The sequence below is a fragment of the Vombatus ursinus genome, unplaced genomic scaffold (genome assembly GCF_900497805.2).
Source record: "Vombatus ursinus unplaced genomic scaffold, bare-nosed wombat genome assembly UNPS02014810.1, whole genome shotgun sequence".
Classification (NCBI taxonomy): Eukaryota; Metazoa; Chordata; class Mammalia; order Diprotodontia; family Vombatidae; genus Vombatus; species Vombatus ursinus.
The window spans coordinates 17,334,300-17,346,752 of NW_020954588.1; the positions used below are offsets into that span (position 1 = coordinate 17,334,300).

At 40.3% G+C, this 12,453-nt stretch overlaps 1 protein-coding gene across 1 annotated transcript in view; it reads left to right on the plus strand.

Annotated features, from left to right (window-relative positions):
- MCF2L2 (MCF.2 cell line derived transforming sequence-like 2) overlaps window positions 1-12,453 on the plus strand; it is a 359,025-nt gene that overhangs the window by 223,027 nt on the left and 123,545 nt on the right. The window lies entirely within an intron of this gene.

Consider the following 12,453-nt stretch of genomic DNA (forward strand, 5'->3'; position numbering starts at 1 on the left):
TTTGTTATGGGGCTTAGTGAGCAGTCCCATGAATCAAATGATCATGACTCACCCCGAGTGTGGAACAGATCACACACACTTGCTCAGGACTCTGTATGCCCAAACATGAATCGCTATCCTCAGTTATACATACACAGTATCACTTTAGTACTCATTTTCCACCTTACCTATATTTCTCAACATCTGTTAAAACAAATCTAAATCTACTGAGAGGCAGCCCTATGAATCATAGGGAGCTGATCTTGGAATCAGGAAGGTTTTATCTCGGAGTCGTTGTCTTTAGTACATCTTGGCTGTGTGGCACAGGGCAAGTGGCTTAAATTTCAGTGCCTTCAGCAGCTGATACTTGCTGATCTGAATTGGTAGAAGAAATTCCTTACGGAAAATATCGTACACTGATGAAATCATAAGTCCAGTGAAAATTCAAAAATAAAAATAGATATACCTATATGTCACAGCCCTAGCAGAAACATGTAAAACTATACTACAGAGTAGGCAGGCAGGTTGGATGCCTATGTTGGTGACTAGAGGAAAGAGTAAATGAAGAAGAGATGAAATTGGGCCAGGAATTCTGAGCTTCACTTTAGATGAGTGCCATAGTCTCTGCTCAGGACCATCCTGGAGAGACTTCCTAGTGAAGTGAGGCTCTGAATTGTGCCTCAGGAGGAGGGAAGAGGAAAGATGTATCTTAGTCCAAAGAGTGGCAACCTACTTCACATGTTGGGGAGTGGGGATATCCAGTTGGAAGTGGTCCAAAAAGCAATGGGGGGGAGGTGGGAAGAGAGGGGAGAGAAACGGAATAGGAGGGCAGCATAGCACATAGGGGTGGAGTTATGTAGAAAGGAGGAAATGAAATTGGGCATTGAAAACCTCTAGTCTATGGGATTCATGTGATCATTCTAGCTGTACATTTATTAAACACCTGCTATATGCTAAGCACTGTGCTAGCTACTAGGAAACATGAATGAAGCAATCTGCCTATAGTCTTGTGGTGTGAAGCACCAGCTACATAGACAAGGAGATACAAAGTAATAAAAAGTTTCAGAAGATAAAGAATGATAATAACTTGGGGCATCAGGAATAGCTTTGGTAAGAAATAGCCCTTTGAACTGTTATTTGAAGGAATTAAAGGATTCTACAAAGGGAAATGAGGAATGGAGTATATACCAAGCATGGGGGACTACCTGTGCAAAGGCATGGAAGGGAAAGCCATGTATAGGGAACAGCTTAGCAAGCCATTTGGACTAGAATATAGAATGAAGACGATTGCTTTAAATATCAGGGTAAGGAATGTGTATTTCGTCCTAGAGGTGATAAGGAGCCACTGAAGATTTTTAAGTGGGGGATGAGGCAGTAACAGCCTGAGCTGGGTTTTAGTAATATCGTTTTGGCAGGTCTGTGGAGGATGGACTGCAAAGAGTAGGTAAGAAAGGAGAAGGTAGAACAAACAGGAGGCTACTGCCTCACCTGCCCTAGTCCAAGTGAGAGGTCAGGAGGGCCTGGACTTAGTAGAGGCTGCTTGAGCTAAAGGAATGAATGTGAGAGGTGGGATCGATGAAACTGAGGAAATGACTAGATATGGGGTTATGAGAGAAGGAAGAGTAAAGGAGGATTACAAAGTTGCTAGCCTGGGTGACTGAGGAAATTGTGATGGCATCAACAGAAATGGGGAAGGGGATTGGAAGAGAGATGGATTTGGTACAGGAATATCATGAGCTCTGATTTGGATATGTTGAGTTTGAGATGCTAATGGGAGGTTTGGTTTTGTTTATTTTTTTAAATGTAAATAGCATTTTATTTTTTTCTAATTACATGTAAAGGTAATTTTCAGTATTCATTTTTATAAGATTTTGAGTTCCAAATACTTCTCCCTCCCTTCGTTCCTTCTCCCCTCCCCAAGACATCAAGCAATCTAATGTTATCCATGTGCAATCATGCACAACATTTCCACGTTAGTTATGTTGTGAAAAAAGAAACAGAAAAGGGAAATACCCTAAAAAAACCCAAAGAAAGTGAAAATACTATGTTTCGATCTGTGTTCAGACTCCAATACTTCTTTCTCTGGAGGTGGAGAGCATTTTCCATCATGAGTTTTTTGGAATTGTCTTGGATCATTGTCTTGCTGAGAAGAGCTGAGTCAATCATAATTGATCATCGCACAATGTGGCTGTTACTGTGTACAGTGTTCTCTGATTCTACTTACTTCACTCAGCATCAGTTCATAAAAGTCTTCCCAGGTTTTTCTCAAATCTACCTACTCATCATTTCTTATAGCACAATAATATTCCATTACATTCACATATCACAGCTTGTTCCACTATTTCCCAATTGATGGGCATTCCCCTCAGTTTCCAATTCTTTGCCACCACAAAAAGAGCTGCCATAAATATTTTTGTATATGTAGGTCTTTCCCCCTTTTTTACGATCTTTGGGATACAGGCCTAATAGTGTTATTACTGGATCACAGGGTATGCGTAATTTGATTGTCCTTTGAGGATAGTTCCAAATCACTCTCCAGAATGTTTGGAGCAGTTCACAACTCCCCCAACCATGCATTAGTGTCATAATTTTTCCATATCTTCTCCAACATTTATCATTTTCCTTTTCTGTCCTATTAGCCAATCTGATAGGTATGAAGTGGTACCTTAGAGTTGTTTTAATTTGCATTTCTCTAATCAATAGTGATTTAGAGCATTTTTTTCATATGGCTATAGATAGCTTTGATTTCTTCATCTGAAAACTTACCATTCATACCCTTTGACCATTTATCAATTGGGGAATGACAAATGTTCTTATAAATTTGACTCAGTTCTCTATATATTTGAAAAATGAGGCCTTTATCAGAGATACTTGCTGTAAAAATTGCTTCCCAGCTTTCTGCTTTCCTTCTAATCTTGTTTTCATCGATTTTGTTTTCAGCAGCCAGTTAGTTATATGAGACTGGAGCTCAGAAGAGAGAGTAAGGCTGGGTATGTAAATTTCAGAGTTAAGTACACAGAAATGATCACTGAACCCTCGGGAGCTGTTGGGTTCCTTATCAAAGAAGAGACTATAGCTAGAGAAGAGAAGAGGGTCCAGAAAAAAGCCTTAGAGAATGTCTACGGTCCAAGATGAGTTTAAAAAAGTCACCTTAGTTAAGGAAGTGGTGATGTACCACAGCTACTACCTCTAGATTTAGACTCTCATGGAATATTCATCAGGCTGAAGCAACCAATCATCAGGCAGCATTTCTTAAATAGCATCATTATTGTTGATTTGAACTAATACACGGGGGTTTGAGCCAAATCACTTGGCTGTCTAATTGATTCAAATGGCTACAACAGTCTTTCCTTTCCTGCCCCAGGAAATGAGGTGGTGGGTTCAAACTATGGGTCTTGCCTGCATCTCTGGAGCAGCAAACCCTGCCTCTTGACAATTTACCTCAGGGGAGCTAATCAAGGGGAATAAGGGAGTTGCTGCTGCTATTTTTCTTCAATGGGTATTCTTCTGTCTTATTTGGTAGGAATATTTCACTGCAGGAGGTTTTATTGGATGCAAGAAAGAGAGTCAATTTTGCTTTTAGTTTACCCTGTGTGGCCTCCTGCCCTCTATAAAGTCTGTAGGATGCCAAGCCCCACCTGGCATACACAGCTAGAACTCATCAATGGATTATCATAGTGACGGCTTTTCCAGTGTGAAGAGTATAAATAGATCTCTTTCTGAAGGTTTCTCCAGTCTGGAGGTGGACTATAAGGGAGACCTGTTAAACCTGGGGCTTGTTATTCCATGGATTCAACATTACCACAGCTCAAATCAGGTATCCTGAGATAGAACAACTTCATACTGGGGAGAAACATGCTAAACTGGAGAGGTGGGTGTTAACTCTGCCCCCCTGTGAGTCAAAGGGCCATTGTACTTATTCCCTTGGGGGAATAATTTTATTTTAAGGGACCCTAGAGACCTAAGAAATATGATGCAGAGTTTGAATGACCATCTCAAGAGGGCTAGTGTCTTTTCCCTGTGCCAAGTCAAAGGGAAGTAGTATGGAGTGGTAGAATGACTCACTTTATGGTGCTTTTCTAAATTCAAATGAACAAAATAAGAAAGGAAGGAAGGAACCTGAAACTATCCCTACTGCTGTAGCAGGGGCTTGAAACAGCTAAAGTTGGCAGACTACTATGATTTCTCTGGGCTTCTTTCTGAAGTAGTCCAGTCTTTGGTTGATGCATGTCTAAATAGGCCTGACCCTGCAAACTATTGAAAGGGCCCTTCAGCCTGTATAAGTTACATATAAAGAATAATGTGGACTTGTAGAATTCTGTTGCTTTCTCCCAAGTGATTTCCTCTGAGCAAGGAACAGTAGACCATTGCTTTTCTCCAGCCACCTCTCTTCTTACCCCTCCCCACCCTCCCGAATTCCACCACTTCACAGTACAATGACGAGCAGTGTGTCGCTTTGAGAGTGCTGTCTGGGGCACAGATCTGAAACTGAGAATATAGAAAGTACTTTGCTTCAGCTTTCAGTTCATGTGGGTTGGCAGCATTCAACAACTTTCTTAGATGTCGGGACTCCTGACAGTTTAGTGAAAATATGCTGGATACAACTAGGAAAAGGAACTGTCTTAGACCCAGCTTGAGGGCGAGTCGTCCCTCCACACTTGAGCTCCTCTGGGCAATTCCACAGACTCGCCAGGCTCTGCTTTACCAGTGTACGGGTGAGAACTCTTCTGAAGGCTGGTAAGGCTCTGTTCCCCTCCCCACTGCCTAAAGGCCCTCATCTGTGGAGAAGGGAGTGAAAGGATAGTCTTGTCCTCTCCCCCATACTGAGAAGAAACATCTTACTTGGCAGCACTTCACTCTCCCAGCTCTCAAAGTGAGCCTCCAGGAGTGTTTGGGAGGAGGACACCGTCATGTAATTAGGATGGGACTCTTATACCACATTGCCTTTGTAGAAATAGAACCCCGCTAGAATGGAGCTGGGCAGCATCCAGGGGCTTGTTGATCAAGAGAAGTAAAAGCGTCTTGGTTCATATTTTTCAGATTTCTTCAAGCACCGTCTATGGTAGAGTAGAAATGCAAACTCCAGAAAGCAGGATAATCGTATTTTGATAACTTCTACTATTTGGGGAGGGGAAAAAAGGCATCTCTCTCTCTCTCTCTCTCTCTCTCTCTCTGTCCCTCTGTCCCTCTGTCCCTCCCTCTCCGTTTATCTAATCTATATATAGCCTTTCCCTGTGGACATGTTAAACTAGGTGAATCTTCTGTTACAGTAACAAACTTAGACCCTAGGGCATCAAGTTCAATGACAAGAATTATTTAGATTATATCAAATATATGTGATTCTAGCTAGAGTTTCCCTTCTTACTTATGATACTCTTTATTGTAACATTATTTAATCTACAAGAGACCTGGTCCCTTCCCTCAAGATGATTATAAAGACATGGTAAACTGATTAATGTGGTTTTCATGGATTTTAAAAAGAAGACTCTTGAAGTCTTAAATCAACAGCCAAAGTCGCCATCCAGAGAAGATGCTTTCATTAACTGAAAACAGTAAGTCAAGAAAGCTGTCTAAGGTGTAGTTTTAGTATTATCTTTGTCCTGTGTTTCTTTGGAAGGGACTGTGACAATTACCAATGGTGGGTGGTCTTTAGTGGGGCCATGTTTGTTACATGTGCAATGTATTCCTCTTATGAGGAGAAGGTATTACAGTCATTCAAATAGGAAATTAACCTGAGTAACTGGGGCAGACAGAGGAGGAGGCAAATGGACATGCAAATACATACAATGCCTAGTGTTCAAGACATTGACTTCTTAACCATTTGGGCTTATCAGTGAGTTTATAGACATGCTTTTTATGCTTGGGGAATTTTCCTTGCTCTCTAGAGGGACTCACCCTGAACTATTTTTCTTTGTAATATTCATAGGCAGAACCATTCATCCTGTCATTATTTCTTTCCCTGTGTTGATGACCACTGAGTTCTTGAAGGTTTGAACTTGGAGATTATTTCTAACCAACTCTTTATTCTTTTTTTTGTAAATCCATATTTTAATTTTTAAAATTAATTTATCTTGATTTATCAACAATCACTTCCATAAGCTTTTGAGTTTTAAATTTTTCTTCCCCTCCCTTTCCACCTCCCTCCCCAAGACAGCATGCAATCTGATATAGGCTATACCTATATATTCCTATTTAATACATTTTCCCATTAGTGATGTTGTAAGTAAGAATTAGAACCAAGGGACAGCTAGGTGGTGCAGTGGATAGAGCACTGGCCCGGGAGTCAGGAGGACCTGAGTTCAAATCCGGCCTCAGACACTTGACACTAGCTGTGTGACCCTAGGCAAGTCACTTAACCCCAATTGTCTCATCAAAAAAAAAGAATTAGAACCAATAGGAGGGACCACCAGAAAGGAAACAAAACACAACAGAAGAAAAAAGAAATAGCAAATAGTATGCTTTGATCTACATTCTTTCTTTGGATGTGGATAGCATTTTCCATCATGAGGCCTTAGGAGATATATTAGATGTATTGCTGAGAAGGGTTAAGTCTATCAATATTAGTACCTAATTATTATGTTATTTCCATCTTGAGTCAAATCTGATGAGAGTAAGGTTCAAATAATGCTCATTTCCTTCCCTTCTTTCCCTCTGCTGTAACAGGTTTTTATGACTTTTCCTGTGATGTAATTTACCCTTGTCTGCCTCCTTCTTTCCTTTTCTTTCAGTACATTTTCTTAGTTAGATCAGATTAATCCACTTACTTGGATCCATTTAACCCACTTGATTAGATTTTTTTTTATCATTACATTTAAGTCAACTTATACCCACCCCCTTTATGTATACCCCTTTAACATGGTGTAATAACAATACAGTTCTCAACAGTTACAAATGTCATCTTCCTTTGTAGGGATGTAAACAGTTTGCCCTTATTAATAACATGTTATTTCTTTCTGTCCCGTTTACATTTTTATGTCTCTCTTGAGTCTTGTATTTGAAGATCAAATTTTCTGTTGAGTTCTGGTCTTTTTGTCAGGAATGTTTGGAAGTCCCCTATTTCATTGAATATCCATCTCCTCCCCTGAAAGATCATGCTCATTTTTGCTGGGTAGTTGATCCTTGGTTGTAATCCAAGCTTCTTTGCCTTACAGAATATCATATTCCTTGCCCTATGGTCTTTTAATGTAGAAGCTACAAGGTCTTGTGTAATCTTGACTGTGGTTCCATGACATTTAAATTGTTTCTTTCTGGCTTCTTACAGTATTTTCTCTTTGACCTGATAATTTTGGAATTTGGCTACCATATTCCTTGGTGTTTTCAATTTGGGATCTCTTTCAGGAGGTGATAGGTGGATTCTTTCTATGGCTATTTTACCCTCTGGTTCTAGGACCTCAGGGCAGTTTTCTTTTATGATTTTCTGAAAGATACTGTCCAGGCTCCTTTTTTCATTGTGATTTTCAGGTAGACTAATAAATTTTAAATTGTCTCTCCTGGACTGATTTTCCAGGTCAGTTGTTTTACCAATGAGGTATTTTATGTTTTCATCTATTTTTTCATTCTTTTGTGTCTGTTTGACTGATTCTTGCTCTCTCGTAGTCATTACCTTCCATTTGCCCAATTCTAATTTTTAACAAATTGGTTTTTTTCTATTAGATTTTGTACCCCCCTCCCCATTTGGCCAATTGTATTTATTAGGGACATGTTTTCTTCAGTGTACTTTTTTTCCAGTTGGCCAACTGTATTTTTTAAGGACTTGTTTTCTACAGTTAATTTTTGTCCTTCCTTTTCCAAGCTATTGACTCTCTCTTGCATACCTCTCATTTCTTTTCCCATTTTTTCTTCTACCTCTCTCATTTGACTTTTAAAATCCTTCTTGAGCTCTTCTAAGAAGACTTTTTGGACTTCAGACCAGTTCATATTCCCTTTTGAGGTTCCAGAGGTGGGTTTGTTGACAATGTTGTCCTCTTCAGAATTTCTGCCTTGATCTTCACTCTTCCCATAATAGGAATCTATCGTATGTTTCTTTTTGCTCATGGTGTTTGCTTATTTCCTGACCTTCAAAGAGATTGAGTTCTCCTGCTGGGGAGCAGAGGTTACTGACCCAAGCTTCTTGTGTTGGGAGCCCAGGGCCTGGTCACTGGCTTTGTGTGCTGGGGCCTCTAATACTGGCAGTTGGAGGCTGTAGGGTTCTAGCAGCTTACCTGGTGTTGGGCTGGAATCAGAAACACTGAAACTGTAGGGGAAGGATTGGGTAGTGTGACTCCAGGAGATTTCCTGCTCACCTGGGCCTTTCCTTCCTTTCACTTTCTTCAGCTCCTTTCAGATGGATGATGCCCGGGGTCCTTTGGAGCTGCTTCCCTTAGTTTTGCTGAGGCACTGGGAGATCTGGTTGCTGTAGAATGCAGAGGCACCTGGTGCTTTTCCAAGCTGGTTTCCACCAGTTCCCCTGCCCTCACTGAGGCTCTCGGGGGTCCAAGTGTTGGTGTTTGCCTGCTCCACCACCTGGGTTTCAGGATCTCCTCCTGGTATGCTAAGGTGGGGCTTTTAGCTAGCTTGCTGGGATGCTACCGGTCTAGATTGCTCCCCTTCCCCCAGGACAAGAGGGGCCTTTCCTGTTAATTCCCTCAAGCTACCTGGGCTACTGGACTGCTGCACCCCATCTTTCTTCTGGTTCAGTTATTCCAGGGTTTTTCCTGGAGTGATATTTTCTGGGCTTTCAGAGGTTAATAAGGGAGGGCAAAGTGACGTACTTCTTATTCCACCCCAATTCTTTATTCTATCTCAGATAGTGATACCCTTCGTGCTTTCTAAAGGCTATGTAAAGACTATCCTAGACATGTCCTCCTCAATTTTTGGCTTACTCTTTTCCGCCTACTGATAATGCTGCCCAACATCTTCCTTGTTTTTATTGGATCTTCATCAGTCTCCTAAGGTTTCCAGCAATTTGGGTAAGAACCCCAGTCCAAATGATTGCTCTAAGCAGCTCTAGCACAGTTTAGAGATTGACAGTTTGGTGCCTGCGTGCCAATTTCAACAGGCACTGCCAGCTGCTCTGTCCTCAGTTCTGATATTTGCCAGGCAGTAGCTATGAACTTGAGTTAAGAGGTGCTTCAGGTTCCTGACCTGGTCCACCAAATAAATAGTAGCCTAATTTGAATTAAGAATAATGAGATGCTGCTGTCAAAGAACTTTGAGCTACCCCATTAGAATGGTGATTCTAAAATACAGGGAAAGAATTTTATTTATCATTGTCTTATAGAACAATACTTAAGTGAATTAAAATGACATGGTATGGGCATCCTCTGCAACATGTCTCTAATGATGTCCAATGCATAGGAAGTGTTTGATTAGAAAGGCATGTCATACAGAGAAAGAAAGGGATGAAAGAAAAGTAAGCTAAGTGCTTCCCTGGTACCTGTGGAATAGAAAAAGGCCCACAGGAGTCTCTGGCAAGTGGACTAGATTCACATGGAGGATCTACGGGAGACCAGGGATAAGAATTGCATAGGGTGAGGAGGTGCGAAGGGATTGCAATCCAAGTCTGTTCACAGGACCTGCCGTAGTTCCACAGTCTGTCGTACCAGCTCAGTGGACTGACCGTTCCACTGTCTGGCAGTAGGCATTTTTTAGCCTTCCATTTTCCCTTCCCACTGTTTTTGCTCTATGGTAAGGCAATACTACTCATAAGTTGCCTGTCTCTTTTATACTGTTTTTTTAAAAAACTTTGTTTTCTGCTATTTAGAATATTTCACAATAGCAAACAATCTGCATGTAGGGATGCTTCTATTTTTACTTTTCCTTTTGCTTTAAAAAAATTTCCTTTTATGACCAAATGTAATTGTTTGTGACCTTTCAGGTTTTAATAGTGATTCATACATCTCAAAATGTAGTATATACTGTATATCATGTAATAAAAATTAAAGGACAAAAAACTCAACCAATTTCCATTGCCCTCTTTAGTTTGAATGTTCATCACCTCAAACTGGGACCACCACAGCCTTCTACCTGATCTCCCTGTCCCCAGTTTACCCTCTCTAATCCAGCCAACATACCAGTGCCAAATTAATTTTCTTAAAAGACCAATTACATTGCATAAACCCTAGGCTGAAAATAGTCATTAGTTCCCTGTCACCTACTCCATCAAATCCAAATTCTACTATTCAAGGCTCTCTGTAATCAGACTGCCACCTTCCCATCCAATCCGTTCCTATAGTTTTCCCCAACACAAACCTTCTATTTTAGTGAGGATGTTCCCTCCAAAATAAAATTCATTCCAACCCTAAGACTTGGTTCACGCAATTCCTCCCTCCTGGAATGTCCTTCCCCTGCTCCCCTCAGCCTAATTCAATCTTGTGTATCCTCTGAAGTCCAACTAATTCCATAACTCCTTAAAGGTGAGTCAGTTCCATTCAATTTCCCCTTCCTCTGAACCTTTCAATTTTATGATAATGAAAGCAGAGTAGTTAAATGAGGCCATGGATGATTACAAATGCTTATGGTGTGCTTTAAGGATTTGAGGTGAGCCTTGTGAGATGGATAGGTTTTCTCAGCAGTAACATTCTTCCATGGATATTTGGATGACTGGGAGTCATGGAATACTATAGTCTCCAAAGACCTGAAGTTCAGGGTCACCTAAAGAGCAGCAAGGTGGCTCCTGGATATGAGCAGCCTAAAACATGTTACAATTGATAGATTATTTTGTAGAAGGGGTGTATGGAATTCCATCTGAGATTCTCCCTCTGTTCACTAATTGTGTGAGCTTGGACGATGGCCCTCTCGGGTCCTTCCCAGTTCTAGTTCCAGAGTCTTCTGGTCCTTGATGACAAAAGATAAGTTTGTCATTATAACAAGAACAAGGACTAACTAATGGACATTCCATATGCTCCAATCATTACATTGTAACAGAATGAGAGGAAGCCCCTCCAGTGTATTGAGTGGGCCTTCTGATACAGCCTGATAAAAGGACCCAAGATCAACAGGCAAGGATGGGCAGCCCTCTGCATTGTTAGTGGAAGGACCTACATCAGTGAAAAATTCCAGATCCATGAGCATTCCAAATAAGAAAATCGAGGAAGTCAGTCTTGTATCACATAACAAATAAGTGTCAGGGTTGGCAGAGTTATGCCCTAGACCCTAAGGCAGCAAACTTGCTGATACCAATGTGAGTTGGGAGAGGGAATCCAGAAAGGCTGATGTGGTTTTAAAAAAATTAATACAAGTTTTGTTGATGACTTGTCCTTTTATATCACATTCGTTTCCAAATATATTCCCTCTTCCTCCTCTACCCAGTGACCCTTCTCTTGTAACAAAGATTCAAAGTTAATCAAAATCAACCAGACTGTCTGATACCATATATAACACTCCACACTCACAGTCTTATTATCTCTTTAATGACAGGAGGGAGATGCTTTTTTCATCTTTCCTCTGGACTTGGTCATTATAAACAATATTTAATTTTGCTTTATTGTTTTTTCTATTTACATTGCTATAGTCATTGTGTATTTTGTTTTTCTTCTGCTTATTTCAGTCAGTATTTCTATATCTATCTTTTCATATTTATCTGAGTTTTTCAAATTCACAATCTTATAACACAATAATATTCCATTACATTTATGTCCCATAATTTGGTAAGACATCCCCTAGTCAATGGGCAACTGTTTCTAGTTCTTTGCAATAATGAAAAGTATGTGTGTGTGATTTTTTTCCCCTGGTATATATGGGATCTTTCTGTTTCTAATCTTCACGTGTATACCTAGCACTGAAACCTCTGGGTCAAATGGTAGAGACATTTTAGTCACACTTTTTTTTTAACTTTTTTGTACTTTTCTTTTTTCATTTATTTTTTCTTTTTTTATTTTTAACATGTGTTTTTAAAACTTTGGGTTACAAATTTTCTCCCTTCCTCCCTCCCCACCCATCCTCATTGAAAAGGCAAGCATCTTGATACAGGTTATAGATGTGTAGTCATGCAAAACACTTCCATAGTAGTCATGTTGTGAAAAACTAAGTATATTTCCCTTCATCCTATCCTACCCCCCCATTTATTCTATTCTCTCTTTTGACCCTGTCCCTCCTCAGAAGTGTTGCTTTTGATTAACCCCTCCCCCAATCTGCCATCCCCTCTGTCAACCTCCTGCTCTCTTGTCCCCTTTCCCCCTTATTTTCCTGTAGGGTAAGATAGATTTCCATACCCCATTGTGTATGTTATTCCTTCCTTAAGCCAAATCCTATGAGAATGAGATTCACTCATTCTCTCTCTCCTTCCCCCATTTCCCCTCCACTGTAAAAGACTTTTCTTGTCTGTTTCATGTGAGATAATTTACCCCATTCCACTTCTCCCTTTCTCCTTCTCCCAGTATAATCCTCTCTTACCCCTTAATTTTATTTTCCAAATATCACCCCTTCATCTTCAACTCACCCTGTGTTCTCTATCTATCTATCTATCTATCTATCTATCTATCTATCTATCTATCT